This window comes from Ascaphus truei, chromosome 5 (genome assembly GCF_040206685.1).
Source record: "Ascaphus truei isolate aAscTru1 chromosome 5, aAscTru1.hap1, whole genome shotgun sequence".
Lineage (NCBI taxonomy): Eukaryota > Metazoa > Chordata > Amphibia > Anura > Ascaphidae > Ascaphus > Ascaphus truei.
Window position 1 is genome coordinate 190895862 of NC_134487.1, and position 17936 is coordinate 190913797.

Genomic DNA, 17936 nt, shown 5'->3' on the forward strand with positions numbered 1-17936 from the left:
GGGAGAGAGGTGAGAAGGGGGGCAGGGAGAGAGGTGAGAAGGGGGGGAGAGGTGAGAAGGGGGGGGAGAGGTGAGAAGGGGGGAGAGAGGTGAGAAGGGGGGAGGGAGAGAGGTGAGAAGGGGGGAGAGGTGAGAAGGGGGGGAGAGAGGTGAGAAGGGGGGAGGGAGAGAGGTGAGAAGGGGGAGGGAGAGAGGTGAGAAGGGGGGAGAGGTGAGAAGGGGGAGGGGGTAGAGGTGAGAAGGGGGAGGGGGTAGAGGTGAGAAGGGGGAGGGGGTAGAGGTGAGAAGGGGGGGGTAGAGGTGAGAAGGGGGGGAGAGAGAGGTGAGAAGGGGGGGAGAGGTGGGAAGGGGAGGGGGGAGAGAGGTGGGAAGGGGAGGGGGACGAGAGGTGGGAAGGGGAGGGGGACGAGAGGTGGGAAGGGGAGGGGGACGAGAGGTGGGAAGGGGAGGGGGAAGAGAGGTGGGAAGGTAGGGGGACGAGAGGTGGGAAGGTGGGGGAGAGAGGTGGGGAGGGGGAGAGAGGTGGGGAGGGGGAGAGAGGTGGGGAGGGGAGGGGGGAGAGAGGTGGGGAGGGGAGGGGGGAGAGAGGTGGGGAGGGGAGGGGGGAGAGAGGTGGGGAGGGGAGGGGGAGAGAGGTGGGGAGGGGAGGGGGGAGAGAGGTGGGAAGGGGAGGGGGGAGAGAGGTGGGAAGTGAAGGGGGGAGAGAGGTGGGAAGTGAAGGGGGGAGAGAGGTGGGAAGAGAGGGAGAGAGGTGGGAAGTGGCGGAGAGAGGTGGGAAGTGGTGGAGAGAGGTGGGGAAGGGGTGGAGAGAGGTGGGGAAGGGGTGGAGAGAGGTGGGGAAGGGGTGGAGAGAGGGGGGAAGGGGGGGAGAGAGGTGGGATGGAGGGGAGAGAGGTGGGATGGGGGGGAGAGAGGTGGGAAGGGGGATAGAGAGGAGGGGGGGGAGAGAGGTGGGAAGGGGGATAGAGAGGAGGGGGGAGAGAGGAGGGAAGGGGGGGAGAGAGGTGGGAAGGGGGAGAGAGGTGGTAAGGGGGGGAGAGAGGTGGGAAGGGTGGGAGTGGGAAGGGGGGGAGAGAGGTGGGAAGGGGAGGGAGGAGAGAGGTGGGAAGGGGAGGGGGGAGAGAGGTGGAAGGGGAGGGGGGAGGGAGGTGGGAAGGGGCGGGGGGAGAGAGGTGGGAAGGGGAGGCGGAGGGAGGTGGGAGGGGGAGGGAGGTGGGAAGGGGAGGGAGGGGGGAGGGCGGTGGGAAGGGGAGGGGGGAGGGAGGTGGGAAGGGGGAGGGAGGTGGGAAGGGGAGGGGGGAGGGAGGTGGGAAGGGGAGGGGGGAGGGAGGTGGGAGGGAGGTGGGAAAGGGAGGGGGAGAAAGTGGGAAGGGGAGGGGGGAGAGATGGGAAGGGGGGAGAGAGATGGGAAGGGGAGGGGGGAGAGAGGTGGGAAGGGGAGGGGGGAGAGAGGTGGGAAGGGGAGGGGGGAGAGAGGTGGGAAGGGGAGGGGGGAGAGAGGTGGGAAGGGAAGGGGGGAGGGAGGTGGGAAGGGAAGGGGGGAGGGAGGTGGGAAGGGGAGAGAGGTGGGAAGGGAAGGGGGGAGGGAGGTGGGAAGGGGAGAGAGGTGGGAAGGGAAGGGGGGAGAGGTGGGAAGGGAAGGGGGAGAGAGATGGGAAGGGAAGGGGGAGAGAGATGGGAAGGGGGGGAGAGAGGTGGGAAGGGGGGAAGAGAGGTGGGAAGGGGGGGAGAGAGGTGGAAAGGGGTGGGGGGGAGAGAGGTGGGAAGGGGTGGGGAGGAGAGAGGTGGGAAGGGTGGGGGGGAGAGGGGTGGGAAGGGGTGGGGGGGAGAGGGGTGGGAAGGGGTGGGGGGGAGAGGGGTGGGAAGCGGTGGGGGGAGAGAGGTGGGAAGGGGTGGGGAGGAGAGAGGTGGGAAGGGGTGGGGGGGAGAGAGGTGGGAAAGGGTGGGGGGAGAGAGAGGTGGGAAGGGGGAGAGAGGTGGGAAGGGGGGAGAGAGGTGGGGAAGGGGTGGAGAGAGGTGGGAAGGGGGGGAGAGAGGAAGGGGGAGAGAGGTGGGAAGGGTGGGGGGAGAGGTGGGAAGGGTGGGAGTGGGAAGGGGGGGAGAGAGGTGGAAGGGGAGGGAGGTGGGAAGGGGCGGGGGGAGAGAAGTGGGAAGGGGAGGGGGAGGGAGGTGGGGAGGGAGGTGGGAAGGGGAAGGGGAGAGAGGTGGGAAGGGGTGGGGGGAGAGAGGTGGGAAGGGAAGGTGGGAGGGAGGTGGGAAGGGAAGGGGGAGAGAGGTGGGAAGGGAAGGGGGGAGAGAGGTGGGAAGGGAAGGGGGGAGAGAGGTGGGGAGGGAGGTGGGGAGAGAGGTGCGAAGGGAAGGTGGGAGGGAGGTGGGAAGGGAAGGGGGAAAGAGGTGGGAAGGGAAGGGGGGAGAGAGGTGGGAAGGGGGGAGAGAGGTGGGAAGGGGGGAGAGAGGTGGGAAGGGGAGGGGGGAGAGAGGTGGGAAGGGGAGGGGGGAGAGAGGTGGGAAGGGGGGAGAGAGAAAGGGGTGGAGAGGTGAGGAGGGGGGGAGAGAGGTGGGAAGGGGGGGAGAGGTGGGAAGGGGGTAGAGAGATGGGAGGGGGGAGAGAGGTGGGAAGGGGGGGTGGGAAGGGGGAGGGGGGAGAGTGAGGTGGGAAGGGGGAGAGTGAGGTGGGAAGGGAGGGAGAGAGGTGGGAAGGGGGGTGAAGAGGTGGGAAGGGGGGGGAGCTGGGAAGGGGGGGATAGGTGGGAAGGGGGGAGAGGGGTGGGAAGGGGGGAGAGGGGTGGGAAGGGGGGGAGAGAGGTGGGGAGGGAGAGAATGGAGGGAATAGGGGGAGGGAGAGAATGGAAGGAAGGGGGAAGGAGGTGGGAAGGAGAGAAGGGGGGAAGGAGAGAATAGAGGGAAGGGGGAAAGAGAATAGAGGGAAGGGGAGAAGGAGAGAAGATGAGTAGGAGAGAAGGGGGGAATGGGGGGAAGGAGAGAATGAAGGGAAGGGGGAGGGAGAGAGAATGGAGCGACACACAGCCCCGATCCAGTCAATGACATGCCCCTCCCTTCATAATCCTGCCCCCCGCTCCTGCTCTCAAATTATTGCATGACAGCCGAGCGCTCATGCTTCGAGTGTTGGTGACGTCACCGCTCTCAAGCATGCACGCGCTCAGGGGCTGCGTGGCCGCAGCCTTATTCTGCGTAGTGGGGCATGGGTATCACAGAGGTTTAAGAACTCCGATTGGAAATAGTCGCGTGCGGAATCAGGGTCGGGAATGAAGTCGATTCTGTGCCAAGGGCAGCTGGTAAGATCAGCCAGAAACTGTTGTGGGTTAAAGTTTGTAAATGTCCTAGTGAGTGGAACTTTAGGGCCTAATTAGGGTGGTTTGATTTTTCATACAAAGTTCACTATTGCAAGGTCACTGAAAATGTCAGGAAGGGTACCAGAGGGTTGGATTCTGTTGGGACAAGAGGATAGAATCCAATCTTTCAAAGAATGTTTGCAAGATTTTGGGGTTTCCTGTGTGGGTTGGGAAATCAGCTGGGTTACATTTAATGACTTGTGTTGTGTCTGAACTTTGTTGTTTTTAGGGACGAGCCAAGTGAGGTTGAAATCACCAAGAACTAACAGCTCACTCTACACATTCAGAGAGGAAATTCTGCCAAGAAAATGACTGATCTCAGCCAGGGGTCGTACTAGGTCTTTTGGGGGACGGTAGATGCCAGCAATAAGAATCGGCTTAGAAAAGGGGAGGCACATTTTACCAACTAGGATTACAAAAGAGGATTTACTTGGGGGGTAATTTAGCAGCGTAAAGTGTAAGGAATCTTCAATATGCAGTAAAATACCACACCTCTGCCTCTCTTTGACCTATCATTCCCAAAAATGGAGTATCCCTGAATGGAGATGGATGCATCAAAGGTTTTAGGAGTTGGCCATCTGTCGGTGGGAATATGGCTTTAGGCTTCTCTAAAAGGCACCATGCCCTTAGTTCATCCAGTTTGGACAGCAGGCTCTGAATATTTATATGTAGGCTCCGTTCTATAAACCAAGATGCAAACCAGAGAAAAGTCCAATCATATAAATGGGATACACGATGGAGGTTCCGTCCTATGAATTGAGACATGGACTATAGAAATGTCCTATTGTATGAACAGGAATATATATTGCTCTCCAGCAGTTAAGGTGTGAATGTAATGCTGTAGCGACTAGTGAACCACAACTACAGTATGTTCAGGAGTGAGATCAAGCAGCAGGAGGAGGTGCAGTACAGAGAACTGACCTCAAGGTGGCAGCAGATACTATGCTCTTTAAAAAATATCTACACGCTCCTAGCTCAGAGCAGAGTCTGACTGGAGATAAGGCCGCTAAAGTGACCCGCAGAGCATCGCTCCACTCACCCCGCCCCCGCCAGAGACCTGCAGAACATTCACCCATTAACCCCTCCCATGCCAGAGACCTGCAGAGTGCTAACTCACTAGCTCATTCCCCGAGAAACCTGCAGCGCCTTGTTCCATTAACCTCTCCAATGCCAGATATCTGCAGAGCAACACTCCATTAACCCTTCCCTGCCTGCCAGAGACCTGCAGAGCGTTAACTCACTAGCTCATTCCCCGAGAAACCTGCAGCGCCTTGTTCCATTAACCTCTCCAATGCCAGATATCTGCAGAGCAACACTCCATTAACCCTTCCCTGCCTGCCAGAGACCTGCAGAGCGTTAACTCACTAGCTCATTCCCCGAGAAACCTGCAGAGCAACACTCCATTAACCCTTCCCTGCCAGAGACCTGCAGATCTTATTCTAGATTTGTTTCTGTTGCTGCCAAAGCAACACTGCAGTCTTGGGTTACCCCCTAGCACTATTACCCACAAAGCTCACCATGTCCCTGCTGAATTAATAAGGCACTCAGGAGTTAGGTTACCCGATAATTTCTTTATGATCACTTTATGATGAGGAATCAGGACCGGAGAGGAGGGGGTGAGAGAGAGACACAGCTGTACTGGGAGTTTTGTGATGAAACCCCCAGGCTCTCTCACCTGTGACAATGGGACATGCTGTGGAGAGGCGGGTGTCACCTCTTGTCCTTTGATGTCACCTGGGGAGGGGTCACTTTGTCCCTGGGGTAGGGAGTGAGTACAGCTGCCCCTCTCTGTGCTGAGGTGAGGAGGGGGTTGGGGGGTATTTGTTCTAGGGAGAAGGATTAGGGACCTTTAATTATCCCCCTCCCATGTCTATATAAACCAATTATGGGGAGTTAACCCCCAGACTGCTGCACATCTCACAGGTGCACCTAGTAGCATAAAGTTAGAGGTTTCCCTTCCCCCTTATGTAAATAGGATTTGTAATACACTGAAGTAACAAAGGAGGGAGGGGGAGTAGGGGGTATGATACCTTTTATTGGACCAACAAGTAGTTCCTGATTCAAGCTTTCAAACCTCTCAGACCCAATGAAGGACCCGAGAGGTTCAAAAGCTCGGAACATATCAACTGCTTGTCAGTCCAATAAAAAGGTCTCATACCCCCTACTCCCTCTCCCTCCCGTGTTACTACATGGAAGAAAGGACCAACACAGCCACCCCCGCCCTTCTTTGTTTTAATACACTGGAAGTAATCGGCCACGCAACATCTTGTATGTATATATAGTTCTAAAACATTTCTTAGATGGCGCTTCCACAAGTGCTGTAGTGAAATAAACAGTTTAGATATGATATAATCATGATATAATAAACTACTTGAACAAAATAGATGGTGACATTAACACAATAGTGAATGTGACTGTGCACTATATGACACTGTGAAAAAGACAAAAAAAAATCCCTGACTGAAACCCCAAAAATAGGAACCATCTCCTTGTTAACTATCATGTGTAGTAGTCTCAAAATAGGTGAGCAATTGATGATGTCTGATACTGTATGTGGGAGAGAAGAAAAGACAGGAAACCCCAATGGCGCAATATAGCAACAGAAGGTGAGATATCTATAGGGTCTTCTGCAGTGTTTACTCACATTCTGTGTATAGTAATAAGGCAAATCCCATACTGTGACAAACTTGAAATCGGGTCTATCTGTAAATAGGTATATGTTAACCACTCAAAGCTCCAACACTACCCTCAGGATTGTGTATGTTAGAATTGCCAAAGTGTCACTGTGCGCTGTTGGTTAGACATAGTAAATGCTGGGAATATGCTACAGGAAAGAGGCAGGTATACCTGATATCCGCTGCCCTCACGACGACGGCTGCATCGAGGTGATCAGAGTCCACAGAAGATCCCACGGGGTATATGATGAGCAGCTGGTAGGGGGCATCTGCACTGCGGAGGATACATGAATTACCTCCGTAGCCCCCAATCCACGTTGAAGCTCTTCCTCCGTGTCTGTGTGATCGCGGCTCAGCGTATAGTTGCTTCTAATGCCGTCTCCTCTGGACCCGGATGGTGCGTGTCCTGTGTAGCGGGGCCTGCCAGCCTGCAGAGCGTCACACCAATCACGAAAAGTACAGAGAAGGACCAAAGATTGGATGAGCAGCAACCCAGCGGAAAAGCACACTCAGCTCACCGGGTATTTATAAGAATAAAAAGCATTTATTGGGTCGCATTTTAAAAAACAAAAAACTTTTTAAGGACAAAACAGGGAAACTCTTCTCCCACGCGTTTCATGCCAACAGCACTTTCTCAAGGAGTCTGAACTTGGAAAAGATGGAAAAAAACAATAGTGCAGACGGTAAAACAAATACACTTTATTTGAACACTTAAAAATTCACACGCATAAATAGATTCTTTAAAACATTGTGGAGAAAAATCTCTTAGGTAGCAGCCCGCCTCCCCGTCGTGATCTTACTGCAATCTCACCACCTCCCCTGCCGTGATCTCCCCGCGTCCCCTCCTCCCCCACCGTGTTCTCCCTGCCTCCCCCCTCCCCCACCGTGTTCTCCTCGCCTCCTCTGCCGTGATCTCCTGGCCTCCCCTGCCATGATTCCCCCGCTGTGATCTCCCGGCCTCCCCCACCGTGATTCCCCCGCAGTGATCTCACCGCCTCCCCTGCCGTGATCTCACCGCCTCCCCTGCCGTGATCTCCCAGCCTCCCCCGTCGTGATCTCACCGCCTCCCCCGCCGTGATCTCACCGCCTCCCCCCAGGAACTCATAGGGTGCAGACAACCAGGTGTCAGCAAGGCAGCACATCTGATATGAGAAAGCAGGACAGGTCCTCCAAGATCTATAGATGAAATTTATTCCTCAACGTTTTGGCTCCCAATGGAGCCTTTAACAAGAGCTGTTGTTGGGAGCCGAAATGTTGAGGAATATATTTTACCTTTGTATCTTGTCCTGTTAGATATATAGATAGATAGATAGATAGATAGATAGATAGATAGATAGATAGATAGATAGATAGATAGATAGATACACATACATATATATATATATATATATACATATATATATATATGTATATATATATATATATGTATATATATATATATATATATATATATTGTGACAGAAACCAGGGGTTGGTAATAAACTCCATATACAGGGCTCCCAGGATACTGAACAGTTTCTGTCCTGTCTAAGCTGAACAGGGCAGCCTCGTGGTACAGGCACTCCATTCCACAGTTTGTCTGCTGCCTGTTTTCTGTCACCTGTCATGCTGATTAGAGTTCAGGTATATAAGACCTGTTTCCTGTTTCCTCTGGGCCCTGCCCAAGAGCCTGGAAGGCTGCTGAACTGCAGAGGGGTGAGAAAGCCTCTTTCCCAAATCGCTTCATTCATTCTGTTAGTTTGTCTAAAGACTGCAAAGGTACTTATTTTGTTGGTGGAAGTGGACAAGCCACTTCCAACTCTGAGTCAGGGACATCTAAGTTTAAGTTATCGCTCAGACGAGCAGCTTTTTGTTTGGCTTTGTTTTCTGTTTAAACTGTGGCAGTCTCAGTGCCTGGGACTGAATAAACCAGGCATAGCCTGTTTAAAGGAACAGTACGTGACGTCTCATCATTTAACCTACCCTAAAAGACCGTGTTCTAACAGTCCCGGACAGACGGCGGAGCCCCGGAGTAAGCCGTTTGTCACATATGGTGGAGAATGCGGGCAGAACACTAAAAGGTCTGGGGGTTAAAGAACTTTAAAGAAAAAAAAAAAAAAAGGTTTTTTTTTTCTCTCTCTCCAAACAAGATGGAAGACGTGGTGAGTGCGCTGGTACGCAATGTCGCTGTCCAGAGAGACGCGAATGAAGCCCTGCAACAGGCGAATGCAAACCAGCAAGAGACAAACCGCTTGCTGAAAGAGGAGCAACAGCGGTTCGCTCAGGGCTTACAGCAGGAACTCGAGATCCTGAGGGAGACTATCAGTAACCTTCCACTGGCAGCGGCAGCCCCAGTTCCGAAAATGACCAGGGCAAGCCACTACCTTCAGAAGATGGGACCCTCGGATGATGTGGAAGCCTATCTTCTCACGTTTGAACGCACGGCACAGAGAGAGGGATGGCCAGAAGCTGAGTGGGCTGGTCTAATCGCACCCTTCCTAAGCGGCGAACCCCAGAAGGCTTACTTTGATCTAGAGCCAGCCGAAGCTAACGTCTATGCAAAATTGAAGTTCGAGATCCTCGCCCGCCTCGGCGTAACCACGGCTGTTCGCGCCCAAAGGTTTCACGCATGGTCCTTCACGATGGATAAAGCCACCCGAAGCCAGATGTATGACCTCATCCACCTCGCCCGGAAGTGGCTACAACCCGAGATCAACTCAGCCAGCCACATCGTGGAACGGTTGGTCATGGACCAGTTCTTGAGGAAACTTCCCTCTGCCTTACGCCATTGGGTCAGTCGGAGTGACCCCCACAATGCGGATGAGCTTGTGGCCCTCGTAGAAAGGTACAATGCAGCAGGAGAGCACCCGCAACCCACAGTCGTGGAGCAACCCCACTACCCGAGGTTCCAGGACTCTTCCAGAGACGGTAAAAGGGTACCGGGGTTAAGGGGAGCTGAAGAGCGGCGACCACCTTCACGCAGCACCAGCAACAGTGGTTCGCACACTAAGGGCAATAGCCAACATGGGGAGCCGGGAAAAGGCTCTAAGTGGGACACAAACTATGTACCTAAATGTGTAAATTGTCATGAGAGGGGCCACACAGCAAAAATCTGCCCACTAAATGATGAGCCCATGCAATGCAACAGCGTGGAACCTTATTCGCTGTTGTCCCAATGTATGGGCCCTAGCCCAGAGGACCCCTTGAATAACCATCTGTGGGCATTTGTAAAGGTTAATGGTAAGAGGGTTCGGGCACTTCTTGACTCTGGGAGTATGGTCACACTAGTGTCCGAATACCTATTGCCCATTAAGAAGAAACAGGTAAACAGTTCACAAAGAGTGGCAATTTGTTGTATACATGGGGATAATCATGAATATTCCACTGTTGATGTTTTTTTTGAAACAGAATTTGGTTCTTTAGATTTCAAGGTGGGTGTTGTACCCAAACTGGCACATGATGTGTTAATAGGGACCGACTTTCCCCATTTTCTAAAAATGTGGTCCCCAGCTCAGAATAGCGCCCAGAGTTCAATAGCAGACCATAACGAAGTGTTAGAAGAAACAAATCCTTTCCCTTTTTCAGAAATGGAGGTTGACGAGGGCCCAAATAAGAAAGGGGAAAAGGAGGAGTGCTGTGAAATTCCCTTCCCCATCACTACTTTGGTAGGGAATACCCCAAATCAAGATGTTGATCAGGCACTTACCACCCCAGTACAGGATAAGACCCTCGCTGACCTAGAGGTCAGTCCTGGGAGTTTTAAGAAGGCCCAGTGGGAGGACCCCACATTAGCGGTAGCAAGGGGAAATATACGGGACCAGAATAGTACTCATGGCCAACCAGATAGGTCACTTGCTTACCCCTACTTCGAGGTAGAGAACGACCTAGTATATCGGGTTGATAAAAGAAAATCAGTTACAACTAAACAATTGTTGGTACCACGGACATTCCGTAACGTAGTATTACACCTCGCACATAGTCATCCATTGGGGGGACACCTAGGGGTGGAAAAGACAAAAGAAAAGGTTCTCCGAAGCTTTTATTGGCCTGGGGTTCTGGCAGAAATTACAAACTATTGTTCCTCATGCCCAGAATGTCAGATCACCGCCCCGTTCAAAGCATACCGCAGCCCATTGGTACCCCTTCCCATAATAGAGGTACCATTTGACCGGATTGCTATGGATCTAGTAGGACCCCTAATAAAGTCTGCTAGGGGACATCAGCATATATTGGTAATATTAGATTATGCTACCCGATATCCGGAGGCAGTTCCCCTACGTAGCACCTCTGCTAAAAACATAGCAAAAGAGTTAGTACTTCTGTTTTCCCGGGTCGGAATTCCTAAAGAGATCTTATCTGACCAGGGAACACCATTTATGTCCCAAGTAACAAAAGAGCTATGTAAACTCCTAAAAATCAAGCATCTCAGAACCTCAGTCTATCATCCACAAACAGATGGTTTAGTGGAAAGGTTCAATAAAACCTTAAAGAGCATGTTACGCCGGGCGGTCGATAAGGATGGGAAAAACTGGGACTGTTTGTTACCATACCTGTTATTTGCCATTAGGGAAGTTCCCCAGTCATCCACAGGCTTCTCCCCGTTTGAACTATTGTATGGCCGACATCCAAGGGGCTTACTGGATATAGCCAAAGAAACTTGGGAACACGAGGTTACCCCTTACAGAAGTGTAATAGAGCATGTTGCCCAAATGCAGGACCGCATTGCTGCAGTCCTACCCATAGTGAGGGAACACATGGAGAAAGCTCAAGAAGCACAAAGGAATACGTATAATAAGGGTGCTAGGGTCAGAATTTTTTTTCCAGGTGATAGGGTACTAGTTCTGGTTCCCACCGTGGAGAGTAAATTCCTTGCTAAATGGCATGGGCCATATGAGGTCTTGGAAAGAGTGGGAGAAGTAAATTATAGGGTAAGGCAGCCAGGTAGGAGGAAACCTGAGCAAATTTACCATATAAACCTACTCAAGCCCTGGAAAGATAGAGAGGTCTTGTTAACCCTAGTACCCCCAGGTCCGTCAGAGAATCAAGAAACTGACCCAGAGGTTAGCATAGCTGAAACACTGTCCGTGCATCAGAAACGAGAGGTCCAGAGTTTAGTGAGAAGGAACAAAGAAATCTTCTCTACACAGCCAGGTAAAACTAACGTAATTAAACATGACCTAGTCTCTGAACCGGGGGTCCGAGTTAACCTTAAACCGTACCGAATCCCAGAGGCCAAGAGAGAGGCTATAAGTTTAGAGGTTAAAAAAATGCTAAAACTAGGCGTAATTGAGGAATCCCAAAGTGGGTGGAACAGCCCTATAGTTTTAGTCCCAAAGCCAGACGGTACAACAAGGTTTTGTAATGACTACCGGAAACTAAACGCGGTGTCAAAATTTGATACTTATCCTATGCCCAGGGTGGATGAACTTGTAGAGAGACTGGGCAAAGCCCGATATCTCACAACCCTAGACCTAACAAAAGGGTACTGGCAGGTTCCCCTCACAGAAAGGGCAAAAGAAAAAACAGCCTTCTCAACCCCAGACGGCCTCTTTCAATATAAGGTGCTGCCTTTTGGCTTACATGGAGCTCCCGCCACATTCCAAAGAATGATGGATAAAATTTTAAAACCACATGTTCGGTACGCTGCCGCCTACCTGGATGATGTGGTAATCCATAGTGAAGATTGGCAGTCCCACCTTCCAAAGGTCCAAGCTGTGCTCGACGCAGTTCGGTCTGCTGGACTAACTGCTAACCCCGCTAAATGCACTATTGGTCTGGAGGAGGCCAAGTATCTGGGGTATTCTATTGGTAGAGGGTTACTCAAACCACAAACACTCAAAGTAGAGGCGATACAAAATTGGCCAAGGCCAGTCACAAAAAAACAAGTAAGGACCTTTTTGGGGTTAATTGGCTACTATAGGAGGTTTATTCCCAATTTTGCAACTAAGGCAACCCCACTAACCGACCTCACAAAAGCAAGAGGACCGCTAATGGTAAAGTGGTCCCCCGAAGCCGAACAGGCCTTTAGAAGCCTGAAAGAAGCTCTCTGTGCCCAACCAGTGTTGGTCACACCTGACTTCTCCAAAGAGTTCGTAGTCCAAACCGACGCATCTGAGGTAGGGCTGGGGGCGGTACTCTCCCAGGAGTCTCAAGGGGAGGAGCACCCCATCCTTTATTTAAGTAGGAAACTAAATCCCCAGGAGAAAAATTACTCCATAGTCGAGAAAGAGTGTCTCGCAATAAAGTGGGCTGTAGAGACACTCAAGTATTATCTGTTGGGGAGAAAGTTCCGATTGGTCACAGATCATGCACCCCTTACCTGGATGTGTCAAAATAGGGAGAAGAACGCTAGGGTGACCAGGTGGTTCCTAAGCCTACAGCCCTTTAAATTTTCTGTGGAACACAGGTCGGGGCACAAACATGGCAATGCCGACGGGTTGTCAAGGATGCACTCCCTAATATCCATGGTCGCTCACCCCTCGAGGTCTGAGCTGGGGGGGAGGATATGTGACAGAAACCAGGGGTTGGTAATAAACTCCATATACAGGGCTCCCAGGATACTGAACAGTTTCTGTCCTGTCTAAGCTGAACAGGGCAGCCTCGTGGTACAGGCACTCCATTCCACAGTTTGTCTGCTGCCTGTTTTCTGTCACCTGTCATGCTGATTAGAGTTCAGGTATATAAGACCTGTTTCCTGTTTCCTCTGGGCCCCGCCCAAGAGCCTGGAAGGCTGCTGAACTGCAGAGGGGTGAGAAAGCCTCTTTCCCAAATCGCTTCATTCATTCTGTTAGTTTGTCTAAAGACTGCAAAGGTACTTATTTTGTTGGTGGAAGTGGACAAGCCACTTCCAACTCTGAGTCAGGGACATCTAAGTTTAAGTTATCGCTCAGACGAGCAGCTTTTTGTTTGGCTTTGTTTTCTGTTTAAACTGTGGCAGTCTCAGTGCCTGGGACTGAATAAACCAGGCATAGCCTGTTTAAAGGAACAGTACGTGACGTCTCATCATTTAACCTACCCTAAAAGACCGTGTTCTAACAGTCCCGGACAGACGGCGGAGCCCCGGAGTAAGCCGTTTGTCACAATATATATATATATATATATATATATATACATACACACACACACATACATACCTAGTTAATATAAGGGGTTAACAGCCTTAATGGGATCACTTGGGTTACTCCCCTCCCCATCATCTGATTTAGGATGACTATACAGAAAGGGATTGCCACTCCTTTATATGTCATGTGACCAGTGATGTCACTATAGGGAGTATAGAGGGTATATATAGATCCTCCCAATGTTCTAGAAACAGGTTACTCTAAATTCTGGCAGAGGGCCTCACCGTGAGTACTGTAAATAGGTTTGTGTGTATAGTAATAAGTATTATTGATGTCCTGTCACCATTTATTGTTTTCGGTTAAGGAACGGGGCCAATATAGTTAGTGCCATTAGTAATGTTCCAAGATTGTTCTCTGGCCAGAAGAGCCCAGCAGGGAGTTCTCAGAGTAGTAGCTCCAGAGCATAAATCGGATCTGCCCCAACCGGAAGGTCCTAAGTAAATTTCCGGTCCAATATGCATGGAAGTGGTAGGCAGTACACAGAGTGATAGGATACTGAACCCTTAGGACAGAGTGTATTCCCGCCATAGACCCACCTGAGAATGGCAATCTCCTACATAGCGTCATTAATGCACAATCTAACCAATACTAAGGGAAACAAGCTTAAGTACCTCCCCAGTTAATGCCGAAGTGAAGAGTGTCTGTTATATCGTGAGCATTATGAACGGATGTGAATTGTTTGTACTATAAAAGTTCCTGGTGCCCATCATTATTCTATCTGCATATCCACCCCCACCCCTAGCACCCTGACCAAGTATGATACTAAGCACAGCCATGTATATATATATCCAACTCGATGTAAACTCCTTTAGAGTCGGGCAATGAGGGTTTACATACATACATACATACATACATACATACATACATACATACATACATACATACATACATTTATTTATTTATAAAATATTTTACCAGGAAGTAATACATTGAGAGTTACCTCTCGTTTTCAAGTATGTCCTGGGCACAGAGTTAAGACAAATAATACATGGTTACAAATACAGTTACATAAATGAACAGGGTATACATTATATACAAGACATTGCGTGCACAGTTAAAAAAAATATATGTTATGGGCGTATGTAACAGTTACAGACCAGATTAAAATGTGAGACAGCCTTAGATTTCAAAGAACTTAAACTGGGGGTGGATGTAAGAGTCTCCGGTAGGTTGTTTCAGTTTTGGGGTGCACGGTAAGAGAAGGAGGAACGGTCGGATACTTTGTTGAGCCTTGGGACCATGAACAGTCTTTTGGAGTCTGATCTCAGGTGATAAGTGCTGCATGTGGTAGAGTGGTGTGGTACATGCATACATACATACATACATACATACATACATACATACATACATACATACATACATACATACATACATACATTTATTTATAAAATGTTTTACCAGGAAGTAATACATTGAGAGTTACCTCTCATTTTCAAGTATGTCCTGGGCACAGAGTTAAGACAAATAATACATGGTTACAAATACAGTTACATAAATGAACAGGGTATACATTATATACAAGACATTGCATGCACAGTTAAAGAAAATATATATTATGGGCGTATGAAACAGTTACAGACCAGATTAAAATGTGAGACAGCCTTAGATTTGAAAGAACTTAAACTGGTGGTGGATGTGAGAGTCTCTGGTAAGTTGTTCCAGTTTTGGGGTGCACGGTAAGAGAAGGAGGAACGACCGGATACTTTGTTGAGCCTTGGGACCATGAACAGTCTTTTGGAGTCTGATCTCAGGTGATAAGTGCTGTAGTAGATAAGTGTGGTAGAGTGGTGTGGTACATACATACATACATACATACATACTTATTAATACACACGTGAAGATAATTCAGAAGCTTCAGACAACTCAAACAAATATAGCGAGATGTACAGTATGCTGGGTATTACTCAAAGGTACAGGGAAAATAATGAATGCCCCTATGGGCTCTACCGGACATGGCTGAGACCTTGATCCTGCCAACCTCTCCCTCCCACCTGACATGTGGTGTGGCAATGTCTGAGTCCTGGGTTCCACTACCTTCTCCTGGGGCCAGGACAAGTTCTGGGCCCCACCATCACCCTCACCCCCCTACCCCTTCTATCCCACCTCTCCTCCCCTTCACAACTGATAGGATCTGTAAGTGGTGTGCAGAGGTATGCAATGGAGACCGTTTTAAGGTGAAATTAAAATAAGGCTTTATTGTCTGTTCCTTTAAACAATACCGCAAACAAAAATATACATAAAACAATAAACACCTATCCCTGTGTAAGGGCTAACTTACTTCCCAAGTTCCTCTCTGCAAGGCTGGGGGTGGGGTGGGAAGCCCCTTACCCACTTATCTCCCTAAAGTCCCAACGGTACCTTAACGCAGGTCGCCCTTCAGGTCAGTGGTGTCTGGGTAGGTGTCTGCTTGAGGGTCCAGGCATAGAGGTCTGGTCCCCTTTTGTCTTGCTCCCGGGAAACAGCCCTCCGTTTCCTTTTCTCAGCTCCCTTATGAGCTAAGGAATCTCTTTCCTGTTTCTCAGATCAGGCTTTATCTAAAAGTCCTGATCAGCCAGGTGGAGTCTGGTTGATTGACCAATTAACCATCACACTACTGGATTTAGAGGCAGTTTCCCTCAAACAGTGATAAGTCCCTGTTACATACCTCCCCTGTTTGTGGGAAGCTCAGGCTTACCATGGCCAAAGCCCATCCTTCCACTCTCCCTCGAGATATCTTTGCGGCTCGAATAAGAGTGGATGGAGGAAGAGAACCCTGGGATTGGAGCCGATTCTCCATGTTATTATTGTCTCCTCCTGAAGGTGCTTGAGATCAGCACTTCTCAGTCGCTCGAGGAGGACTTTTTCCAAGTACAGTCTTTCTACTGACCGCTTGGTCATGAGATTTCCCCTGCGTCAGGCGATCCTCTCTATGTAGACAGAATGTATGGCTACAGTCGCAGAGCATTTACGCAAATAGCTTTCTCTCGCCATCTTTTCCATGGACTCTAATTTAGCACTAAATGTCAATTCCTTGTAACCCTTGCTCAGGTCATGCAAAGCCTGTCAGCTTACTTTTAAATTCTGACTGATGTCCAGAATCTATTTCTGCTATCCTAGACTTGTGCCATTTCATGGTATCACTTAAAGAGCGTTCAAGAATAGCTATTTGAGTTTTCAGCTCTTGAAGCTGTCCTTCTGCGCTTCTTTTTCCACTCAATGCAGTTGCCAGATCAGCTTCTTTGGAATTGAGTTGCGATTCCACATCTCCCAGTTGACTTAGAGCAAGGCTTACATCTGTTTCCTTTTCTCTATTTGTGATCTGCAGCTGCCGGTGCTCCTACCATACATTGTCCAGCTCCAGCCGGGCCCTCTCATTTTCCATGTGGTCCAGCAATTTGCGGGCATCGGCCATCTTGGCCTCATAGCGCTGTGTCAGGCTGGCCCCTTGATAAACAGACACCTCTTCACTCTCTTCCTTTTTTGTGAGCTGTATCTTGAGCTCAGCAATCTGCGTCTGAAGAGCTGCACGTTGCTGGGATGTGTGTTTAGTTGCCAGCTTTAGCTCTTCCACTTCTAGGCTTTGCTGCAAGTTCAACTCATCAGCGAGAGATCCCTGTTTCTTGAGTGCATCCTGCAATTCTCCTCTCAGGGTCTTTATCTTTTCACTGTGCTTTCTCTGAGCTTGCTTCCATGTATCCTTCATTATATTGTGGAGCACTGTGAATTTCTTTGCTAGTGTCGCAGCTGCTTGCCTCAGTTTCTGGACCTTCTTGTGCTCCCTCTTGTACCGAGTCACCTGGCCTCTAAGCTTGGCCTCCAGCGAAGCTCTGGTGTTGTTCAGGGTAGGCTTCAGTTCCTCATGCTGCTCTGCGGGGACACCCTGGGTAATCAGCCGTTCCTGCAGCACTTGTACTTCTTTAGCAGCCTGCAGATTTTCTTCCAGCAGAGTTTGCTGCTTCTCCTCAGCATCCTGGAGGTGCGTACGCAGACCTTGCAGTTAGTTCTGCAATAGGTGCTCTGCTTGTGTGCGTTGTTCCAATGCTTCAAACTTTTCATCTTCCAATAGTCTATTCATTTTTTCTAGCTCATGAAGCTCATATTCATTTCACTGACATGGTCAGTCAAATCGGAATTTACCTCTTTCAGGCTGGTATTTTCTCTTTTTATAGTCTCTATAATTTTCAGGGCCTCCTTGTAGTCCTCCTTCCCTTTATGCACTTCTGAGTTGAGACTCCCGGTCTCCTGCCGTGAGACTTCTATCTCTAGGTTGAGGGTCTGAAGCTCCTTCTGAGAAACTTTAAGATCTATATTAAGCCTGCGGACGTCTTTTTGAGAGATGTCCAGCTCGTCAGCGAGACTGTGAAGTCCCTTTTTAGAGGCTTCCAGTTCTGCTGCTGACCGCTTGGTATGAGGCATCCAGTTTTATGCAGAGAGAATGAACCTCATTCTGCGATATGTCCACCTCTGTCCGGATACTGTTTACCTCCTGGCGAGCAACATCCAGCTCTAACTTGAGTGTATGGACTTCTTTCTGGAAGATCTCCTGCTCGGTACCTAGGCTGTGAAACTTTCTGGGAGACTTCCAGCCCGGCACGGAGACTGCGAATCTCTGTTCTAGAGACTTCGAGGTCCGTACTGAGGGGTCAACTTCCTTTCGAGAGCCTCCAGGCTCTGCACCGAGACTGAGAGACACCTTCTGATATAGTCCAAGCTCTACACTGAGACAGAGGGCCTTTTTTTAACCTCCTCCTGTTTCTGCTGCAAGTCAACAATAATTTTGTCCGAGCGGGTGTGTTTCTTGACCATTGCGGAAATAACAGTGTTCGCTG